Below are 21,536 nucleotides of genomic sequence, written 5' to 3'. Positions count from 1 at the left end.
TTCAGTGGCCCCTACTACAGAATCAATGTGGGAATATTCTCTTTAGAAATAGTCTAGTTGCAAGGATTTTAGTTTTGGAAAAGCAGGCTGTATCTTCACACAATTGGTGTGCTTTTTGAGCTACATGGAAGAGTTCTTTTGCGAGCTGAGCTAAGTAGTTCAGAGAAAAAGACAATTTCCTTTTTTATGTTTTGTTTCTTCTTTATACATGGTTCCAAGGTTGGAATTATATTTTTTCCGCCATGTTTTTCTGCTCTTCAAACACTATTAAGATTTTTAAGTTCTTAAAAGAATGAAGGATTCTTTTTCTTTTTATAGATAGGCTGTTTGTGTTTCTCAAAGAGTAGCTAACATTCCACCACTCTGGATAGAGCAGTTTTAATATCGACCAGTAGCTCAATAGAGTTCACACTGAGTGTTGTAAGAATATTACTGGATAAATTGGCTAAAGCAGTGTCTAAAATGTAATACTTGTAATTCTTCCAGTTATGTTTGAGAACCACTCAACAGGCTACCTCAGATTTTTAATTAACAGGAACATGAATGGTAAACACTATCGGCAGATGGTCTGCCGATGTTACAGAAATTGGAGTATGGGTCTTAATAAGATTGGTTACTACAAGAATAGATTCCAAAGGGTGGCCAACTATAGGAGTGGTATCGGCAGTCTGAGTTTTCAGATTTAAAAAAGTCAGATCGTTAAGACAGTTTTGGGTAGGGACCATAGGAGAATCGAACCATGAGTTAAAATTTGCTAAGAATATAAGATTTTCTTTCTGAACGGTGAACACTGCAATTTCCTCTGCCAAAGTGGAGAGACTGCTATAGGAGGAGTCAGGTGGTCTATGGAGTAAGATAAAAATAACTTTTTCATACAAACCTTTAGCATTACTGACAAATAATCACAGCCAGAGCTCGGACTCGAACAGCTTAATTGGATTGAGCTCTTAGTGTGTAATAACTGCAAGCGATCCACCTTTCCTACCGCTTGTATTATGTAGGTAGATTTTGAAGCTATCTAGTACTAAACAATCGATGACTGCAAGACTTTCCAGAGATAACCAATGCTCAGTAAGAAACATTAATTAAACATCATAGAGAGAAAAAAGGGTCAGAAATCTCAAAGCAGCTTGAGAGTCAAGATGGCAATTGAGTAGTACGACCATCTTGGAGCTATACCCCCACTCCCCCCCCCGGCCCCCACCTCCCCCGGCTACTGGCTGATTTGTGAAAGTATGAATATGGCAGGGAAATTCAATCTGGAGAATTGCTAGTAGGAAGGGGATGCTGTCCTACCTGTATTGTGAACTACCTCCTTGCAGTTCGGAGCCCCCATAGAGTCCGGTGAGGGCTTTGCGAGTAGCCCAGGCAGTAGAAACCGAACCCGGCTCGTGGCGTTGGTGTCGGAGCTCTGGTCCATGATGCGGTTGGCAGGTGTTTTTGGTGCTCTGCTCCGGCGTTGCAGGATACGAAGCATGCCACCAAGGATTGGAAAATTCCCATGTAGGAAAGTGGAAGTGCCACGCAGCGTGGGGCAAATACTCCTGAGAAAGAAGTGTGCTGCACTTGGGGTCAGGAAAGCTGCATTCATTGCCGTTAACAACTAAAGTGTTGCCCAGTCAGTGAGTAAAAAACCTGACAGTAGCAAGGTGTGTCAACAGGAGATAAAGGGCTAAGCCGGGAAACAGACTATTGCAGGCTATTTTTCGCCAGCTTCAGCGGCAAGAGAGGGGGAGGCAGAGACAGCACTAGAAGCCAGGAAGTAAGAGGATACTGACACAAATGCAGATGGTGGGCGACGCACAAGAAAGTGACACAAAGTTTACCTCAGACTGGGGCTTGGACACTATGTATGAAAGAGCAGGCAAGAAGGAGAACCTGGTACGCATCGGAAGCACAACCAAGGGTATTCTAAATCTGAAGGTCTCAACAGCAGCGGCCACAGTGGCGATACTTGAACAAGCTGTTATGATGCTACACGACCAAGATGAATCACAGCAAGCCCAGATGTCTGACCTGATGTGGAAAATGGAGGACTTTAAAAATGGAGAGCGCATAAATAACTTAAGATTGTGGGGTCTCGCAGAAGGAATGGAAGGCAACTACTTTAGGGCCATTAAGGTGGGTCTTCTGAGAGAAGCTTTCTCTGAACTATATGGAATGGAGATCTGGAAGTGCAGTGGGTGCACCGCTTTCCTCGGATGCTTAGGAATCAACGGTCTAGAGAAGTGGTTGGGCCTATAGCCATGCTGGTTTATTTTGGAAATATTTTGCTGTGGCAGACAATTTTTGAGAAGGTATGCCCAGATGCCAAACTGTGAAATGACGGTCATTCCTTTTTTGCTCGCCCTGACTTCTGTCATGTCATGCAACGGTGGAGAGACGTGGCAGCTGAGGCAACTCATTAAGACTACACAAGATCTAGGAGGGGAAGCCTTCTTGTTGAACCTGGTCGTCTGAAGATTGTTTTTGATGACAAAATACAAATATTTACTTCAGAGATAAACGCTTCAGATTATTTTGAAAGTCTCTCCCCAGGGAGTGGGAAAGCTCCTCAAGGGGTGCCAGATGCTTAACCTGCATGAGTATCTCAAGCCGCTGCATTATACAGGGTGGAAGGTCCTCTTACGTAGATTGGGGCATTTTCTAACTAGCAATGGCTTGGTATAGAACTCCCGCAAGAGACGTCACAGTAATGAGAGGGAAGGGATTTGGAGGTTGGTGGTGGCCTGCAAAGGGGGTTTTGGGAGGATAAGCATACGGTTTCCTAGCAAAGGACAGTATCCGGGAGCCGAGGGGAGGGCGAGATGGGTGCTTCGATAGTCATCACTCAGGCTCTGGGGGTGTAAGGGGGCGTGGGTTGGGGGTTCTGGGATGGGTTTGATGGAGGGATGTTGGGAGTGGGTCTGGTGGAGTAGGTGGAAGGGGTGGCAAGACAGGAAAAGCACTTAAGGAGGGAGCTAACACTGTACTCATCATGACAGTTTTTCGTCAGAGAGTACGGCATAAGGTAAATTGCATGAGATTTGTTTTGCTGTTTTGTAACCAAAGTAATGTCTAGGGGTAAGATATGTATAGCATCCATCAACATCTGTGGTCTGAATGACTCTGCCAAGAGTGGCGTATGACTTGAATATTTTGCAGGCCAACATATTATGTTTACAGGAGACACACATAGAAGAAGCTAGGAAACTTACTGGAATCTACTGGGTTCAAGCTGGTGGGGTCTACAACATAGGGGGGTTGAACCAGAGAGTTTCGCTATCCTGGCTAGGGAGATTTTTGGAGATTTGCACATACAAAATCAGATAGGTTTGGAAGATGGGTGATAATCAATTGTACACGTCTATGTGGCCAATTTACTCTGGCACGGGAATATGGGTTGGTATTGGACAATCTATCTATGTTTGAGTGGTTGAACCTCGAACTTGCACTCTGGCCCACACTGATAGTGATATGTGGGGACTTTAATTTTAATGGATGTGGGAGCTGGTTAGAGAAAGGGTCCCGCCAATTTACGGGTCGAAAGCCAAGAGTTTTATACTCTCTGAATTAATTGGGTACAAATCACTGGGTTGATCAATACTTGGGATACGCTAAAATCTCCAGATCAAGGGTATACTTATTACACTGTGCCACACCAGTCCCATGCTTGTCTGGACTATACGTTTGTGTCACACATCCTTTTGCATGGAGCTAGGATAGAGAAATCTCCCAGGGGCATGTCCAACCATAATCCCCTGGTCCTGGAGGCAAAGGGGAAGGATCTGAGGCTGGTAGTACAGAATTGGACCTTTGTTCAGGCACTTTTGCTGGACAGGAATTATATAGACCATATGAAGGGATGGATCATAGACTTTCTGGAGATCAACAGAGGGAGTGCCTCAGTAGCGTCCGTACGAGATGCTTTTAAGACGGGTGTGCGTGGAAAAGGCTTGAGCTGGAACCGCCCAAAAAATAAAACCAGCAACTTACAGGACTGTATAAGGCTCTGGAGGATGCTGAATCTTAGTTAATTGTAGCAGTATCAGAAGGTGAGGATGTAGAGGGGGCTCAGATAAAGGTAGCACTGGCTAGAGCCGCGATCACTGAAATATTGGGTAAGAAAGCTGAAGTATGCAATTTGGAAAAGGGAGTGTTATGAATATAGTGAGCCGGTGGGGCATATGTTGGTGGTCCGGGCCAGATGTAAATGCACCCAGTCTGAAATAAGGAGGGTAAGAGATCAACAGGGCAATGTGGTCTCTGATGCTGAAAAGGCCTTTGACAGGGTGTCTTGGGCATTTCTGTGGGAAGCTATGGGTCGATTCGGTGTAGGACCTGGATATATTAAAGCAGGAGGGCAGTATATTATAATCCAACTGTTAGATTGAAACTAATGGGGGGGCAATCTGGCGAGATCCAAATATTCAGAGGTACGATGCAGGGATGCCTCTGCACTCTTCTGCTATTTGCGCTTTATATTAATCCGCTTATCTGGAGAATAGAGCAGAATTTGTTGTTAAAGCCAATGCAAAATCTGGGCTGGGATACTAAAGTGCTCACATATGTGGACGATGTGGCAATAGTAACACCCAACCCCGTCTCAGCTTTAGAGTGAATAGAACAAGAAGCACAGGCATTTGGACATTTCTATGGTTATTTATTAATCACAGTAAAACTCAAGTAGTTGGAAACAGATATTTATAAGGGAGAGACAACAGATTTGTTGACAGTGTGGTGCATCTGGGCTTTACAATAGTAGCTGACTTGGGCCAACTGGCTGAATGTAACTCAGCCCCCCGTAATTGGGAATGCTAAGAATGATTTTTAAAGATGGAATAATTTGCATTTGTCTATTGTGGATCGGAGCAATATCATAAAATGATTTTTTAATCAAAAGTGCTGTATTTGTTTAGGGATATCCCTCTGGAGTTTAACAACTTTTGGCTCAAGGCCATGAATGGGATGAGTACAAGGTTCGTATTGGCATACTCCAAGTTTAGAAGGGTGTTCAAGTATTTGACTATTCCTAGGGATAGAGGGGGCTGGGCTGTACCTAATCTGAAAATGTATTACTGGGTAGCAGCTCTCCAATTTATGTGCCCATTATTTAGGGATGAGGATAAGAATGGTATGATGGGCAGAACCCCCTCTATTTATGAGATCTTGCTCAGGAACAAAGTATGTGGCTGCCTTTTGAGACAAGTAGAACCTGGCTACTTTAAGAAAACCCGGTTCAAGACATTGGATGGTGCGTATAGAATCTGGGCCTTGTTATGCAAGAAGTTTGGGTTGGGACAGCTTCACTATTTTCCCCCCATACATCGAAATCCGTTATTGCCAGACATTTTTAAAGCGCCTATAGTTCAGGAGTGGGAGGTTGGTGGGATTGTGAGACTTGGAGACCCCGCCCGCCAAAGTTCCCCCAACAGAATACCGCTACGCGGTCAGAAGACCGCCGCGGTTATTCTGTGTTTCCCGCTGGGCTGGCGGGCGACCGCCAGAAGGCCGCCCGCCAGCCCAGCGGGAAACCCCTTCCCACGAGGAAGCCGGCTCCGAATGGAGCCGGCGAAGTGGGAAGGGTGCGACGGGTGCAGTAGCACCCGTCGCGATTTTCAGTGTCTGCATGGCAGACACTGAAAATCTTTTAGGGGCCCTCTTACGGGGGCCCCACGACACCCCTCACCGCCATCCTGTTCCTGGCGGTCACAACCACCAGGAACAGGATGGCGGTGAGGGGGTCGGAATCGGCAGCGGAAAACCGGCGGGAGACCGCCGGTTTTCCGTTTCTGACCGCGGCCATACCGCCGCGGTCAGAATGCCCTTGGGAGCACCGCCAGCCTATTGGTGGTGCTCCCGCGGTCGCTGACCCTGGCGGTCAATGACCGCCAGGGTCAGAATGACCCCCTTTGTTAGGCAGAAGGGAATATTATCATACAAAGAGCAGTGGGAGAAATTTGATGTATCTTTGAAGGAGTTTTTCAAGTATTTACAAATTCTGGATTTGCTAACTAAAAAAGGTTGAGGGGCCTTAGGTTTTTGGGAAACAGCCTTATTTTGATAAGTTGACGGGGGAGACCCCTGCATGATTAGCCAACTATATAGGGAAATGAATGTGTTGACATGTGATGATCTTGAACGACATCTAGAAAAATGCAAGAATAGGCTGAGGTCGGGGTCAATTGATTGTCCCTGTTTTGGAGTCACTGGAACTAGCTAGTAGAACTTTACTCTCGGACAATCTACAAGCTCAGCATTACAAAACCCTGTTCAATCTTTATCATACTCCTCAGAAAACTGCCAGGTAGGGAGGGACAGTAGGCATCACTTGCCCGTACTGCTGCTCTATCAAGGCTGATTTGGTCCACATGTTTAGTAGTTGTCCCTCCTGGACCCCTTATTGGAACGAGATTACTAAACTGCTTGGCATCTGCCTGGGCAGGTGTTTTGCTTTCACTAATGACCGAGCTGACAAAAATCTCTGGAATGCACTTGTTAGTTTAAAGAAGACATTTATTATTATTCCACCACGATGTTCCTTAAAAAATGAAGGACATTGGTAGGTCGAAGGCACATGTTTAAAAATAGTCACCGCAATGAAAGGAAAATATATCAAAGTGATTCTCAACTGCAATGTACACAGCACATATATGTAATTACATTATAGCATAATTGAAAAACAAAGGATAAAGTCAAAATTCATCACCGTAGGGCCTGCCAAGCTATTCATCTTTCTCATGCCAGCAAGTTGATGACCCCTGTTCAACTGCGAGAAAAAGATATCTACCTTCACGGAAAAGTGTCTGTGTCAGGCATTTGGCATCCAATCCTGACCGAGGTCTCGGAAATTCCCCTCAATACTGAGCAGGGCCACCTCTTTATAGCTTAACAATCATGGAAAAAGCCTTCTGAAAGGCCCTACCCTCTCAGATAGAAATATTCAAAACATGCTGGCTACTGTAGGTCAGAGTTAGAAGAAAAACATTGAAAATTGGCCAACTTTTCAAGGCTCCCCTTCCAAGGCCAACCTGTTCCCTGCACTGAAGAAAAACAAAAAAAAATGTGCTTTCTTATCATGCTATTGTGTTCGGTAAGAGAAAATAAGAAAGAACAATCTTAGTTTACCATGTGGAAAAACACAGCTCATCTGCAATGTCTCAACTGCAATGTCTAACGCCATGATAAAGCCAATATGCAGCTAAACTGAATACAAAATGTAATCTGCAACTGGTGAACATTGAATAATATGCACAGGGGTGAAACACAAAGTCAGTGGTCAAACCTATATTTTCACTACAGTAGGAGTGTGGTCATTACTGCTCAGCTGGGGGTTCATGGGGATAAGGTTCCCAGTCCTGCCCAGAGGTTTGTGTTTATTGCCAACGCTGTAGCCCAGCTGTGTATTGCCTCATCCTGATTGGAAAAGGCCCCTCGATGTTTCAACAGTGGTTCAACCGCCTTATGGCAATTTTCAATTTGGAAATAGCCTTATATGAAAAAAGGGGTACTGAAGCCAACCAGAGGAGGAAACAAATGTGAACACCCTTATTGGATTGGCACAGCTGGGCTTCCTAATGCTCTAACTCACAATAACATTGTCATAATTTATGCACAGCTCGATGACTAGGAAAGCTAGGATTTGGGGGAGCTAGTTGGCCGAATGGAATGAAATATGTCTGCTCTCTATCTAACCATATTGTGTGTGTTCTTGAATCGGGTAACTGGGTTAACTATGATTTCAATGTATGAAGTACTTTCTGTTTTTTCTCTGCAAGATTTTTTTTGTGTTGAATCTTCCATTATGTAATTTGGTCAAACTTCAAAAGCTATGTTCGAGTTCAAGCTCGTACTTTGTATATGGGTTAACATTAATAAACAATATTAGGGGAAAAAAGGAAATCTCAAAGCAGTGTTTGGATGTCAAACACACTTTACAGACCACAGCTCTTAAATTTCTAAAGTAAGCAAGCCGAGGAGATTTCCAAGAAGGTAAGTGACTGATAACTATTTTCCCCTTAAGTAATTGGATGATATTTGGTAAAAGCGCAAAAATTTAGGAGGAAGTTTTTTTTACATGAATGTTTACCACACTGGTGCGGGTGAAAGGTGTAAAAGGCAGCAAGGCTGACAGCGTTTGGGCACAGACAGGTTTGCCTTTGGTGCGTCTACTGTGCTGACTGACACTCAATGGTGCTGCTCTAAGCATACCAACCAAACCTGTGCCCAATATGGCGGCTGCACAGTAAACAAGTGATTAAAAAGGGCTGAATGAGAAAAAAATGTTCAAGGTAAAAGATTTTCTTCTGCAGCAAAATTTCACCTAAGTCTTGGGGTCATGTTTTCCAATTATTTTATTCTTATTCCTTTTGCTTTTTTTCCTAAAAAACTTTAACTTAGTCCCACGCGTATACATACATTGATGCTTATTATGTTTTATTTTTGTACAGAATTGTCTTGTGCTGGTACAAAAGGGGATGTAATAATTCATTCTTATGTGTTTACGTGGGTTCTTAGAGATGGTTAAAAACGTGTCATTAGGCTGCCAGGTGAACCTTTAGAATGTTAAGCATTAGTTCTATGAGCATTGAGTCATTGATGTGGGGAATTCTCGTTAGAATGTATTGTTCAAATTATGCCTACTGGTTGGTGGAAGGATAGCCATTATTGATGGTGAATGTAGATTTTCCTAGTTTTAATGATGGAAAGTCTTAATTTTATTAAAGACACAGAGGCAAGTATTATGTGTTTCTTTTCTTGCTTTAATTAAACAGCAGCAACTGAAGAAAACTACAAATCCCAGAAGCGAAGAGAAAAAGAGCCAATGGGAAACAAGTTGTAGTACATTTACAACAACCAATCAACACCAACGTATGCTATTATGACGTAACTTGACTGCGAACAGCCCTCTTTTCTTGCGCTTAAGAATCAGCTAGTACGAAATAAAGGAAAAATAGAAACCAAAATAAGAACTGCCATAATAAAGGATAACAAGTCGGAACAAAAGTTCATAAGTCCAGGAAACTGTAGATGAAGAGAAGCACACTGATGGTCCGCCAAACCAAGGAGTGGAGAAGGAGAAAGGCGAGACATTGATGGAGCATCCAAAACATGAGGCGATGTTTTAGGTGGCTGGTTGAACAGACGATGTTAGCACTGAAGGGATCGGAGAAAAAGAAAACAGACAATAGTTACTAATATAAGAGGTGGGATAATACTCGCCTCCGTGTCTTTAATAAAATTAAGACTTTCCGTCATTAAAACTAGGAAAATCTACATTTTATGACAAGACCGGAGGCTCCTATTATGCTTGTTCAAAGCAAATTAATGACATTCATAGAAACATTATCAACAGGTTTACAATAAAAAATTCTAAACACATTATCATTAGACCAATCTGCGGATCTAAGAATGTCCTCAAGGCGGGAATCCGTCCAAAAGGCTTTAGATGCCATAGCACCTCTGGAAGAGTGTGCTCCAAATCTGGAGGTGTCAATTCCTGCCAGTGACATAATCCATTTAACCCAGCGGGCTAAAGTAGCCGAGGACACAGGCTTATAGGGCTTCCTGAAAGAAATAAGGAGTTGGGGAGTTGAGGACGTTCTTAAATGAGCAGTCATCTGCTCATAAACTTTCAAACATTGTGCGACACATAGTTTGGGGTGATCCGGAAAATATGGGTAAAAAACAGATTGTAAATTTGTTTTTGTACTACGAGACACAGTAAATAACACACCAGAAGGAGTAAACTGTCTAGAGGAAATATCTAAAGCTTTGACATCGGAAAGACGTTTAATAGAAATAAGACACAACAGCATAGTGAGTTTGGCTGATAACATCTTCAAAGTAAGGGAAGAATTGCCGGGCCATGAGAGAAAGAAATTTAAAACTACATTAACATCCCACAAAAATCTATATTTAGGTAACGGTGGATTAGAAACTTTTACTCCCTTTAAAAGTCGGCAAATAAGAGGGTGTTTAACCACCAGTTTTCCGTTGACGAACTCATGAATGTAAGAGATGGCTGATCTGTACAAATTAATAGTACGAAAAGCTTTGCCCTTGCTAGCATTGGCGGCAAGAAAACTTGCGATAAAGGTGACATCTGCTGAAAGGGAATCAATGAGTTTTCCCAGACACCAGCTATGCCATAGAGCCCAAGCTGACCTGTAGGCCTTTCTTGTCCCAGGAGCCCAGGACTGTCTGATATATTCAGAAGCTTGTGATGAAATGAGAGGTAAAAATTGGGAATTCCCGAAATTTTCCATGCTGAAAGAGAAAGAAGGTTGTCCAAAACAAGGTTGTGAGGATGTTGTAGAGGGTCCTAGAGGAGATCTGGGAAAGGAGGAATGAGGAAAGGAAAATCTATGGCAAGTTCCAGAAGCGTCGGAAACCAAATTTGGGATTGGCAGAATGGAGCAATAAGAATTAAAGTGGCTTGTTGACGTCGAACTTGTGCTAGCACCCTGCAGATCATAACGAAGGGGGGAAAAGCGCAAGAGAGGGACTTGGATCAATCTTGAAGAAATGCATCGGAGGCCAATGCCAAAGGATCCGGACGACAACTGTAAAATTGAGGAAGCTGCGAATTGAGGCGAGACGCGAACAAATCAATCGTCAAGGGGCCCCATTTGTTCTGTAGTAATTGAAAGATCGCAGGATGGAGTTTCCAGTCGCTTGAGTCGCGGAGATGACGAGAGTGCCAGTCGGCGATGGAGTTGAGGGTTCCTGGATGATACTCTGCATGAACCGAAATTTGGTTTGCAAGGCAGAATTCCCAAAAACCTTTTGCTAATTCTGCTAGTGGTTTGGATCTTGTGCCTCCGAGATGATTTATGTAGCGAACTGCAGAAATATTGTCCATCCTGAGAAGGATAGCACAACGGACTTTGTTCTTTGCGAGGCTTCTGATTCCAAAGGAGCCTGCAAGCATCTCTAAACAATTGATAACAACCATGTACCTCCGGTCGAGATTGGACCGCAACGGGCCCCCCAGCCTCTTAGGCTTGCATCTGACTCTACTACAAGATCTGGGGCTGATGCAAAGATAGTTCTTCCGTTCCAGGCATCTAAATGGTCTATCCACCATTGTAGTTCTGTACGAGAATCGTGATTTAGAGGAATAGTGTCTGCGTACGAAAGCCCTTTGCGTAAATGTTGAATCTTTAAACGGTGAAGGGCCCAGTAATGTAAGGGACCTGGAAATATGGCCTGTATGGAAGAGGAAAGAAGACCGACGACGCGGGCGAGGGTTCTTAGGGAAATGGAAGAGTGACGTAATACTTGAAGAATCTCCGACTTTATAGATTTTATTTTTGCGGAAGTAAGTAGCAGAGTGGCCGAAACCGAATTGATTTGGAAACCTAAGAATTCTATCATTTGGGCAGGAAGAAGAAGAGATTTTTCTCTGTTGATGATGAAACCCAAGTCTGATAGAAGAGAACAGGTTAAATTTAGATGAGTTATAAGTGATTGCGGCGATTGGCTCATCAGGAGAATATCATCCAGATAAATGAGAAGTCTTATGCCCTGAGCCCTGAGGCGCGCTACCACTGGTTTCATGAGCTTGGTGAAACACCATGGAGCTGATGAGAGACCGAAAGGTAGAGATGTAAAGTGAAAGAATTGGTCGAGCCACTGGAATTGGAGGAACTTCCTGTGTTCTGGGTGGATTGGGACAAGCGTCCTGTGAATCCAACCGAACCATCCAGTCGTTCTGGAGAAGAGAGTCCCTGGGGTGGAGGATAGTTTCCATCTTGAAGTGACGGTAGACAACGAACTGGTTGAAGAACGTGAGGTTGATAACCAACCGCATTTTCTTGTTCTTCTTTTGAACCAAGAAAATGGAGCTGGTGAAACCTGAAGGATCTAGATGAGTAACTGCTATGGCTTGTTTTTGCAGAAGGGATTTAACTTCTGAAGAAATAAGAGCGGACATATCTGCAGAGAAACGTGGAGGAGGGGGAATAAGAGCTTGAATTGGGGTTGAGTAGAATCTATCATATAGCCTTGAATTGTGTTCAGAACCCAAGGATCTGAGGTGATTGATAACCAATTTGGGAAAAAATGACAAAGACGACCGTCGACATGACAAAAGGATGGATTTACCTGTTTGATTGGGATTCCTGGAATTCCTGTAGCCTCTGGAGCGAAAGCCTCTGGCCCCCTGTGGATAAAACTGCGGCCTGAATTCCTGATATGATGTGTTGTAGGCGCCACGGAAGCCTTGATTGTAGTATGCGCGGCCGGCAAAGCGGCTCCTGCCTCTGCCGGCCCTGGCAAAAACCTGCTGATTGAACATTTTCTTTAAGGACTGTTGAGCCTTATCCAGAGAGGTAAAAGTGGCTATGTATTTGCCCAGCTCTTTGACAAAGGTGTCCCCAAAGAGTAAACCTTCTGTTTTAACTTGGGGTTGAACTGTTGCCAGATTGACAAGTTTTGGGTCTAATTTGAGCAAAAGTCCTTTGCGCCTTTCCTGTGAAAGAGCAGCTTTAGCATTTCCGAGAAGGCAGACAGTCCTCTGGACCCATAAGGAAAGTTCTTCAGGATCAATAAAAGAGCCATCATTTCTGGCGGACTCAGCAATATCAAAAATACGGGTGAGTGGGCCAATGACATCTAACAATTTATCCTGGCAGGAGGACCAGGCTTTATCAATTCCTTTCCGAGGACCTTTGCCTAAATTCGTGAAGAATGTTAAAATGGATTGGTCGATGGAAGGCGTAATGGAAGATTTGTGTGGAAGAGAAGGGCGTGGGCACTCCGATTTGAGCTTGGCTCGTGTTTGTTTATCCAACAGACAGAACAGCTTGGCAGACACATAATCACCCACGTGAGCGGCTGGAAACCGTTCAGTTGAATTGGGATTTAAAATGAAGGAGGGATCAAACATCGGTAAACCCTCGCAATCTAGAAGCGGTTTGGGAGTGTAAGACTCAGGGGAGGATAATTTAGGTTTCTTTGAAATAGGAGAAGAACAAAAATCATTGTGGTCAGAGGGGTCAGCATCTGAATCTGCTTCAGGCATATCATCGTCAGTGTCTGGTATGGAATAAATGATCAAAGGAGACATAGGTGGTCATTACAACCCTGGCGGACGGTGTTAAAGCAGCGCTAAGACCGCCAACAGGCTGGCGGTAAAAAAAATTGAATTATGACCGTGGCGGAAACCGCCAACACCCCGACCGCCACGGCGGTATAGACAAACAGCTTGGCGGTCACCGCCAACAGAAAGGCGGAAGACAAAGTACCGCCCACAGTATCACAACCTACCAATCCACCACCTTTTCCGAGGCGGATTCACCGCGGACAAAAACAAGGAGGAAACAGGATCTCGCAGGGAAAACGCTCACCTCTACACACCCCAAGAGGAATCCGGACGCCATGGAACCAGAGCTGCACATCCTGCCAGCCCTTATCTTCTTGCTCCTCTACCAGGAGCACGAACGCCGGCGGCGAAGACAACGGTGAGTACTGCACCTACGACACAGGGGTGGGGGGAGGGAAAAAACAGGGACACACACACACACGCAACACCCCCACCCTCACCCACGACAACACACACACAAATACAGCATGATACATTACAGTTACAACCCCCAACCCCCCCAGAAGAATGCAAAGACAAAAGGAAATGAGTGTAACCATTGTAATATATTAAAATCAAGTACGCAAAAAGATATATTTACACCATAAACAAAACATACACAAAGCTTAGTAGTCCAGGTAGTGCTCCAATGAAGTCCGTGGAACACTGGGCCCACACGGTATGGGCGAGGCCCACACAAGATCCCCGACCATGACGGAGAGAACACTGCAGGGGCATCAGAGAGCAAGAAAACAGGCACCTCAGGGGGAGAGAAAGGGGGGGCACCTCAGCCGGTTGAGTGCACAACGCCAAATCCACAAGAGGGCCACATGCCCACTGTTCAATCCTGGGGAGTGCAAAGCCACACAGTGGGTGGGTTGCCCACTGTTCCATCCCGGGGAGTGCAAAGCCACAGTCTCTCAAGTCTATACAGTGGGTGGGTTGCCCACTGTTCCATCCTGGGGAATGCAAAGCCACAGTCTCTCAAGTCTATACAGTGGGTGGGTTGCCCACTGTTCCATCCTGGGGAGTGCAAAGTCACAGTCTCTCAAGTCTATACAGTGGGTGGGTTTCCCACTGTTCAATCCTGGGGAGTGCAAAGCCACAATCTCTCAAGTGGATAACAGTCTCCACTGGTTCTGGAGGGGGCATGGTGCCCAGAGTGCTTCATCCTGCTAAGGACAGAGGTAGTGGATGACAGTCTCCACTGGTTCTGGAGGGCGCGGTGCCCAGAGTGCTTCATCCTGCTAAGGACAGAGGTAGTGGATGGCAGTCTCCACTGGTTCTGGAGGGGGCTCTGTGCCCAGAGTGCTTCATCCTGCTCGTTACGGACTCAGTAGCGTCAGTGCCCTTGCCGCTCATGGGCCAGCGGTGCTTGTAGCGGCGGTGCCCTGTTCAGCGGTGCTTGAGGTGGTGGTGCCCTGTTCAGCTGTGCTTGAGGCGGCGGTGCCCTGTTCAGCGGTGCTTGTAGCGGCGGTGCCCTGTTCAGCAGCGCTTGAGGTGGCGTGCCCTGTTCAGCAGCGCTTGAGGTGGCGGTGCCCTGTTCAGCGGTGCTTGTAGCGCCGGTGCCCTGTTCAGTGGTGCTTGAGGCGGCGGTGCCCTGTTCAGCGGTGCTTGCAGCGGCAGTGCCTTGTTCAGCGGTGCTTGAGGCGGCAGTGCCCTGTTCAGACGTGCTTGAGACGGCGGTGCCCTGTTCAGCGGTGCTTGAGGCGGCAGGGCCCTGTTCGGCAGTGCCCTGTTCAGCGGTGCTTGAGGCGGCGGTGCCCTGTTCAGCGGTGCTTGAGGCGGCGGTGCCCTGTTCAGTGGTGCTTGAGGCGGCGGGCTCCTTTGCAGTGACCCAGCGGGGCTTGTGCTGGCGGTCCTCTCTAGCCCAGCGGGGCTTGTGCTGGCGGTCCTCTCTAGCCCAGCGGGGCTTGTGCTGGCGGTCCTCTCTAGCCCAGCGGGGCTTGTGCTGGTTGTCCTCTCTAGCCCAGCTGGGCTTATGCTGGCGATCCTCTCTAGCCCATCGGGGCTTGCGCTGGCAGTCCTCTCTAGCCCAGCGGGGCTTGTGCTGGCACTCCTATCTAGCCCAGCGGGGCTTGCGCTGGCAGTCCTCTCTAGCCCAGTGGGGCTTGTGCTGGCACTCCTCTCTAGCCCAGCGGGGCTTGCGCTGGCAGTCCTCTCTAGCCCAGCGGGGCTTGTGCTGGCGGTCCTCTCTAGCCCAGCAGGGCTTGTACTGGCGGTCCTCTCTAGCCCAGCGGGGCTTGTGCTGGCGGTCCTCTCAAGCCCAGCGGGGCTTGTGCTGGCGGTGGCCTCCTGGGCAGCGGGGATGATGGCAGTGGCCTCCTGGGCAGCGGGGATGATGGCGGTGGCCTCCTGGGCAGGGGGGATGATGGCAGTGGCCTCCTGGGCAGCAGAGCAGGTGCTGGCGGTGGCGTCCTGGGCAGCGGGGATGATGATCCGCCATGCTGCTCTTCCCAGACTTGCCGGGTTTCTTGTGGCCCTTCCCCACTTTGGAAGGTGTCGCAGCTGACTCCACACTCCCACCAGGACCCCTGGGAGCGGCTTTGGTGGCTGGAGTCTTCCCCCTCTCCCGCCGGGCACTGGCCAACTTTTGATGCTTGACAGGTGGGGGACTGTCCGTGCTGTGGCTCCGTGCCACACTGGCTGCCCTGGTGGCCGGTGCACTCCAGATTCCGGTGACTACAGGCACCACTGGTCCCGGAGATGTTGTGGCTGAGGTGCTAGGTTGGGACCTGGAGAGTCGGGCCCTAGGAGACGGACGGGGTGGGGGAGGTGAGGGAAAGAGGTCAAGGTTGGACAGAAAAAGTTTTTGGGGGACACTGGGACGGGAAGCTGGAGGGTGTTTGGGAGTGGAGGAAGAGGTTGTGGTTGTAGGAGGTGTTTGTTTGGTGACTTTGGGTGAAGGTGCATGTGCTGGAGGCTGTCGTGAGGTGGATGGCTGTTGGGTGGGAGTGTGCCTGCGTTTGTGTATCTTGGGAGGTGGCGTCACAGACACACTGGGAGAGGACACTGGGGACGTGTGAATAGTAGTGGGGGTGGTGACTGCACGTGAGCGGGGTATGGTGGTGTGTGTGCTGGTGATGGCAGTAGTGGCTGTAGATGTAGTACATGCAGGTCTGAGTGTAGACGAGACTGGGAGGGAGGAGGGAGACGAGGAGGAGGGGGACACAGTGGAGGCAGTGGATGTTGGTGTGTCTGCATGTGTGTGATGTTTGCGTGAGTGCCTGTAGGATGTGTGGTGCTTATGTTTGCCTGAGCTTCCCTTGTGTGTTGACGTGTGTGCATGCTGGTCTGAAGGTATGCTTGGGATAGGCTGGGGTACAGGGGATTGGGTCTGGGTGGAGGAAGTTGGAGGGGGGAGGCTAGAAACAGGGACAATGGCTGCCATCAGTGCTGAGCACAGAGTTTGAAAAGCTGCGGAAGGGCCGCCTGACCAGAATGAATGCCCTCCAGGAATGCATTTGTTTGTTGCAACTGCCTTTCTACACCCTGGATGGCATTCAAAATGGTAGACTGCCCAACAGTGAGGGACCTGAGGAGGTCAATGGCCTCCTCACTGAGGGCAGCAGGTGTGACTGGGGCAGGGCCTGAGGTGCCTGGGGCGAAGGTGATGCCCACCCTCCTGGGTGAGCGGGCACGGGGCAAAGGCTGAGGGGCTGCTGGGAGGGCGGTGCTGGTAGGGGGGGTGGCGGCCGTACCTGTAGATGCGGGGGGCACAGATGTTGCCACCACCACAAGGGAGCTCCCATTAGAGGACGAGTCTGTGCCGCCGGTGTCAGCTCTTGTCCCCGCCGTGGAGCTCCCCTCACCCTCCGTCCCACTGGTGAACTCCGAGTCTGTAGTGTCGCCCTCCAGGGCCATGTGGGATGCAGCTCCCTCGTGCTCCGGTGCCACTGCTCCTCCGCCTCATGATGCTAATGCACACAAGAACAGATAGACCACAAAAAGGGGGGGGACGACAGAAGAAAGACATGTTGAGTGCATGCATTACCACTACCGTTGGCGGACATGACAGACACACAAGCCCCCTGCACTACGCCGCGTTCTTGGGCTCCACTGTTCAATTCCTGGGAAATGGCCTACTAGGCTATGGACGACATCTGCACACATGGATGACACAGGGGCATGACTAGGTGTACTTGGCACTTTACAGAGGTGGGGTGGGGTGCCACATGGCCTGCCTTACGGAGGGACCTTGCCTACGGAACTCACCCTGGCCTAGGGAAACCCACAGCCCACCTCCCCCACCCAGACACCTCCACTGCGCGCAAAATCAGCAGAATGAGAGTGTACTCACCGCCTTGTGGCTGTTGTGATACCCTCAAGCGCCCATCCAACTCCGGGTACGCCACCACCAGGATCCTGAACATCAGGGGGGTCATGGTGCGACGGGCACCCCTCCCACGTTGGGAGGCCATCCCCAGCTGAGCCTCCGCCGTCTTCTTGCTCCAGTGCAAATGTCCTCCCATCTTTTCCGGCAGTGGGTGCTCCGTCTGTGGTAGAACCCCAGGGTCCGGACGTCCTTGGCGATGGCACGCCAAATATCTTTTTTCTGGTGGGCGCTGACCTACATGAATTGTACAGGGGGAAGAGAAACTTTATTACCAACTGCACCATCACAGTCATTGGCCCCCATCCCTACCCTTGCCATGTGGCACATGCATTCATCGTCGTTTCATGCACGCCTCTATCTCCCCCCCCCCATCTTTCATCCACCCCACTCCACTCAGGCATAGCCCATACAGCATGCTCCCAGTGTACTTACCTGTTTGCCTGGAGGACCGTAGAGTAGCGTGTACTGGGGGAGGACCCCATCCACAAGTTTCTCCAACTCCTCCGATGTGAAGGCAGGGGCCCTTTCCCCAGACACTCGAGCCATTGTCTCTTCCAGACCGAGGTCACAGCAGCACTAGCAGTGTAGGTCCTCTCCTGTCGAAGATCAGGTATCGAGTGATTGAACAGATAGAAAATGGCAGTCACGTCCGCGGCGGTGCGTACCGTCACCACCGGCGTACATCGTCATTGGCTCCTGGGACCCATAGGGTCCAATGTTAACCAATGAAGCATTGCGCCGTGGTCTTCGACCGCCTACCGCGACGGTGTACAACGCCAGCGCAGTTACCTCACATCCCATTGTCCCACTTTTGAGGTCAGGCAGCCGCCATTTCAGGGGCCCACATGGCTTAATTTTTAACTGCGTCACACATACCTAGGCCTAGACTCAACACACATACAGGCCACTTTTCGGATTAGGATCCGTGTTCTGTGTAAGCTGTGGGTACGTACCTCTGAGTTGGTTGACTCTGTGCTTGCTTTTGTCCTTCATAGGCACCGTCCGCTGGGACATGTGAGGATATGGCGGCATCCTCCTGTGTACAGACCGCTGGTGGATCTGTCGACAATGGAGGAAAGACATGTGATCATCACCTACAGGCTTGAACGTGCCACAATCCAGGAACTGTGTGAACAGTTGGAGCCAGACCTGATGTCAGCTATCCGCCATCCCACAGGAATCCTCCCTCAAGTGCAGGTGCTGTCAGTACTCCATTTTCTTACAAGTGGTTCATTTCAAACAACAGTGGCCATAGCATCAGGGATGTCCCAGCCTATGTTTTCCAACGTGTTGTCCAGAGTGTTTGGTCCCCCACCGCAGGAGTGAACAGGTGTACAGAAACCGGAAGAGTTATCATTCCATGAATGTGCAGATGGTGTGTTGGCAGACCAGTACATCTCCCATGTGAATGCCAAATTCCCTGGCTCAGTGCATGACGCTTACATCCTGCGGAATAGCAGCATCCCTTATGTGATGGGTCAACTCCAGAGGCAACGTGTGTGGCTATTAGGTGAGCACCAGGAAGCAAGTCAGCGGGAATGGTTGTCTGGGTCTGGGGATATCACTCCAGGTTAGTGTGTGTCTAACAGTTGTCCCTCGCCATTTGCAGGAGACTCTGGTTACCCCAACCTGTCATGGCTACTGACCCCAGTGAGGCATCCCAGGACAAGGGCAGAGGAACGCTACAATGAGGCCCATGGGCGAACAAGGCGGATAATAGAGCGGACCTTCGGCCTCCTGAAGGCCAGGTTCAGGTGCCTACATATGACAGGTGGATCCCTATTCTACTCACCAAAGAAGGTGTGCCAGATCATCGTGGCCTGCTGTATGCTTCACAACTTAGCGTTGCGACGACAGGTGCCTTTTCTGCAGGAGGATGGTCCAGATGGCGGTGTTGTTGCAGGTGTAGAGCCTGTAGACAGTGAGGACGAGGAAGAAGAAGAAGAGGACATGGACAACAGGAACTCGGTGATCCTGCAATATTTCCAGTGAGACACAGGTAAGAGTACAAACCTGCCTACTACATGTACTTTAACACTACTACCTCTCTACTGTCTGTCGTTTTCACCCAGTGTATGGTCACTGAGTTGTCACTTTCCCTTACGATTTCACAGATGTGGGTCCCTCTGTGTGACATCTGCTTTGATTCCTCATGGACTAGAGCTGTGTGACATAGGTATGTTGACATTACAATTGTAAGAGCATTTTGCCACAGTAATTGCTAATACACTATTCCGAAATCACAGACTGACTCCAGATTGTTTTGTGCTTCAAGGGTGTTTATTTAAGTGCTCAATATTGGAGGGGGTTGCAAAATGGTGAGGGTTGATGGTGGAGGACTGTCCATGGCAGAGTCCACTCTATTAGTCTCACAGGTGCATTGCCCAAATGTGCATAGGAAGTGGAGCTGGGGCAGTTTTAGGATGGACAGGGTGACAAAGTGAGACATAGGGATGACATTCAGGGTGGTCTCATTTCTTGGCGGGGGTCTTGGCATTGTTCTCTGTCTTTGTCCTGGATCTCAGGGACCGTTTGCAGGGTGGTTCTCCCTCTGCAGGGGGTGGGGTGCTGGTGTGGTGGTCCTGTGGCCGTGCCTCCTGTCCACTAGCCCCGGCGGAGGTGGTGGGCAGTTCATCATCCATGCTAGTGTCAGGGGCCCCTTGTAGTGCCACAGTGTCCCTCATGGTGTTGAGTACTTCCTTCAGCACCCCTACGATGGTGCCCAGGGTGGAATTGATGGTTCTGAGTTCCTCCCTGAAGCCGAAATACTGTTCCTCCTGCAGGCGCTGGGTCTCCTGAAACTTGGCCAATACCGTTGCCATCATCTCCTGGGAGTGGTGGTAGGCTCCCATGATGGAGGAAAGGGCCACGTGGAGAGTGGGTTCCCTGGGCCTGTCCTACCCCTGTCGCACAGCAGCCCTCCCAGTTCCCCTGTGTTCCTGGGCCTCCGTCCCCTGGACTGTGTGCCCACTACAACTGCCCCCAGGTCCCTGTTGTTGTTGGGGTGGTGGGTTAGCCTGGGTTCCCTGTAGTGGTGGACACACTGCTGCTTGACGTGTCCTGGGGACAGAGGTATGGGCCCGCTGGGTGGGTGCTGTGCTGGTGTTTCCAGAGGGGGGAAGCTCTGTGGTGGCCTGTGACTGTGTCAGGGGAACCGACTGTCCAGAGGACCCCGATGGGCCGGGCTGGTCATCAAGATCCAGTTGGACAGAGCTGCTGTCATCACTGTGGGCCTCTTCTGTTGGTGGTGTGGACATGTGTGGACCCTTCTGTCCGGTGACGTTGGGTAGGGGTCCTTCAGGGGTATAACAGGATGTTTATTACATATGTGTGTGCCATGGTGTGCAATGGGTGGGTGCCCGTGTACCCCAGTGCTTGCATTCCTGTGTAGGACCTTGTGTGATGATGGTTTAGGGGGGTGTATGGGTATGTGCAGTGGGCATGCTTTGGTGATGGGTGTCCATGCTTTGTTGTTGCATGCAGGGCTTGGTGTTGGGATGTGTGGGTTGCGATAGTGGAACATTTGTGAGGAGTAGTAGTGATGGGGGTGAGGGTAAGGGTGGGGGTATGTGATGGCATGCAGGTAGGGTGGGGGATGTAATAGTTAAGATTTGACTTACCAGAGTCCATTCCTCCATCTACTCCTGCGAAGCCCTCAGGATGCAGAATCCGGGTAGAGCCACAGCTCTAATAGCATACATTGGTGTTGATTGGTTGTTGTAAATGTACTACAACTTGTTTCCCATTGGCTCTTTTTCTCTTCGCTTCTGGGATTTGTAGTTTTCTTCACTTGCTGCTGTTTAATTAAAGCAAGAAAAGAAACGCATAATAGGAGCCTCCGGTCTTGTCATAAAATTGTCTATAACATGAAAACATCATCTGACATTTGAGAGACTGTATGTGATTCATCGTTCGCTTCTATGGGAAGTCATCATGCTCTTGTGTAAGTTGTATAAGTTGTCTTTACGGGACAGGATTTCTCACAGTGATAGCCATGGGCAGGAAAGAAGCTTGTTAGCAGTCTCCTTAATGGGTGATTCTGCAGACATGAGACTAGCCTAAGGTGTTAACAGGTTTCCATTACCAGAAATAATCTCGGTGCTTTGGTTAATGCTTAGCATGTGGAAAAAACAT

This window comes from Pleurodeles waltl, chromosome 10 (genome assembly GCF_031143425.1).
Source record: "Pleurodeles waltl isolate 20211129_DDA chromosome 10, aPleWal1.hap1.20221129, whole genome shotgun sequence".
Classification (NCBI taxonomy): Eukaryota; Metazoa; Chordata; class Amphibia; order Caudata; family Salamandridae; genus Pleurodeles; species Pleurodeles waltl.
Note: the sequence above shows the minus strand (reverse complement) of the source record.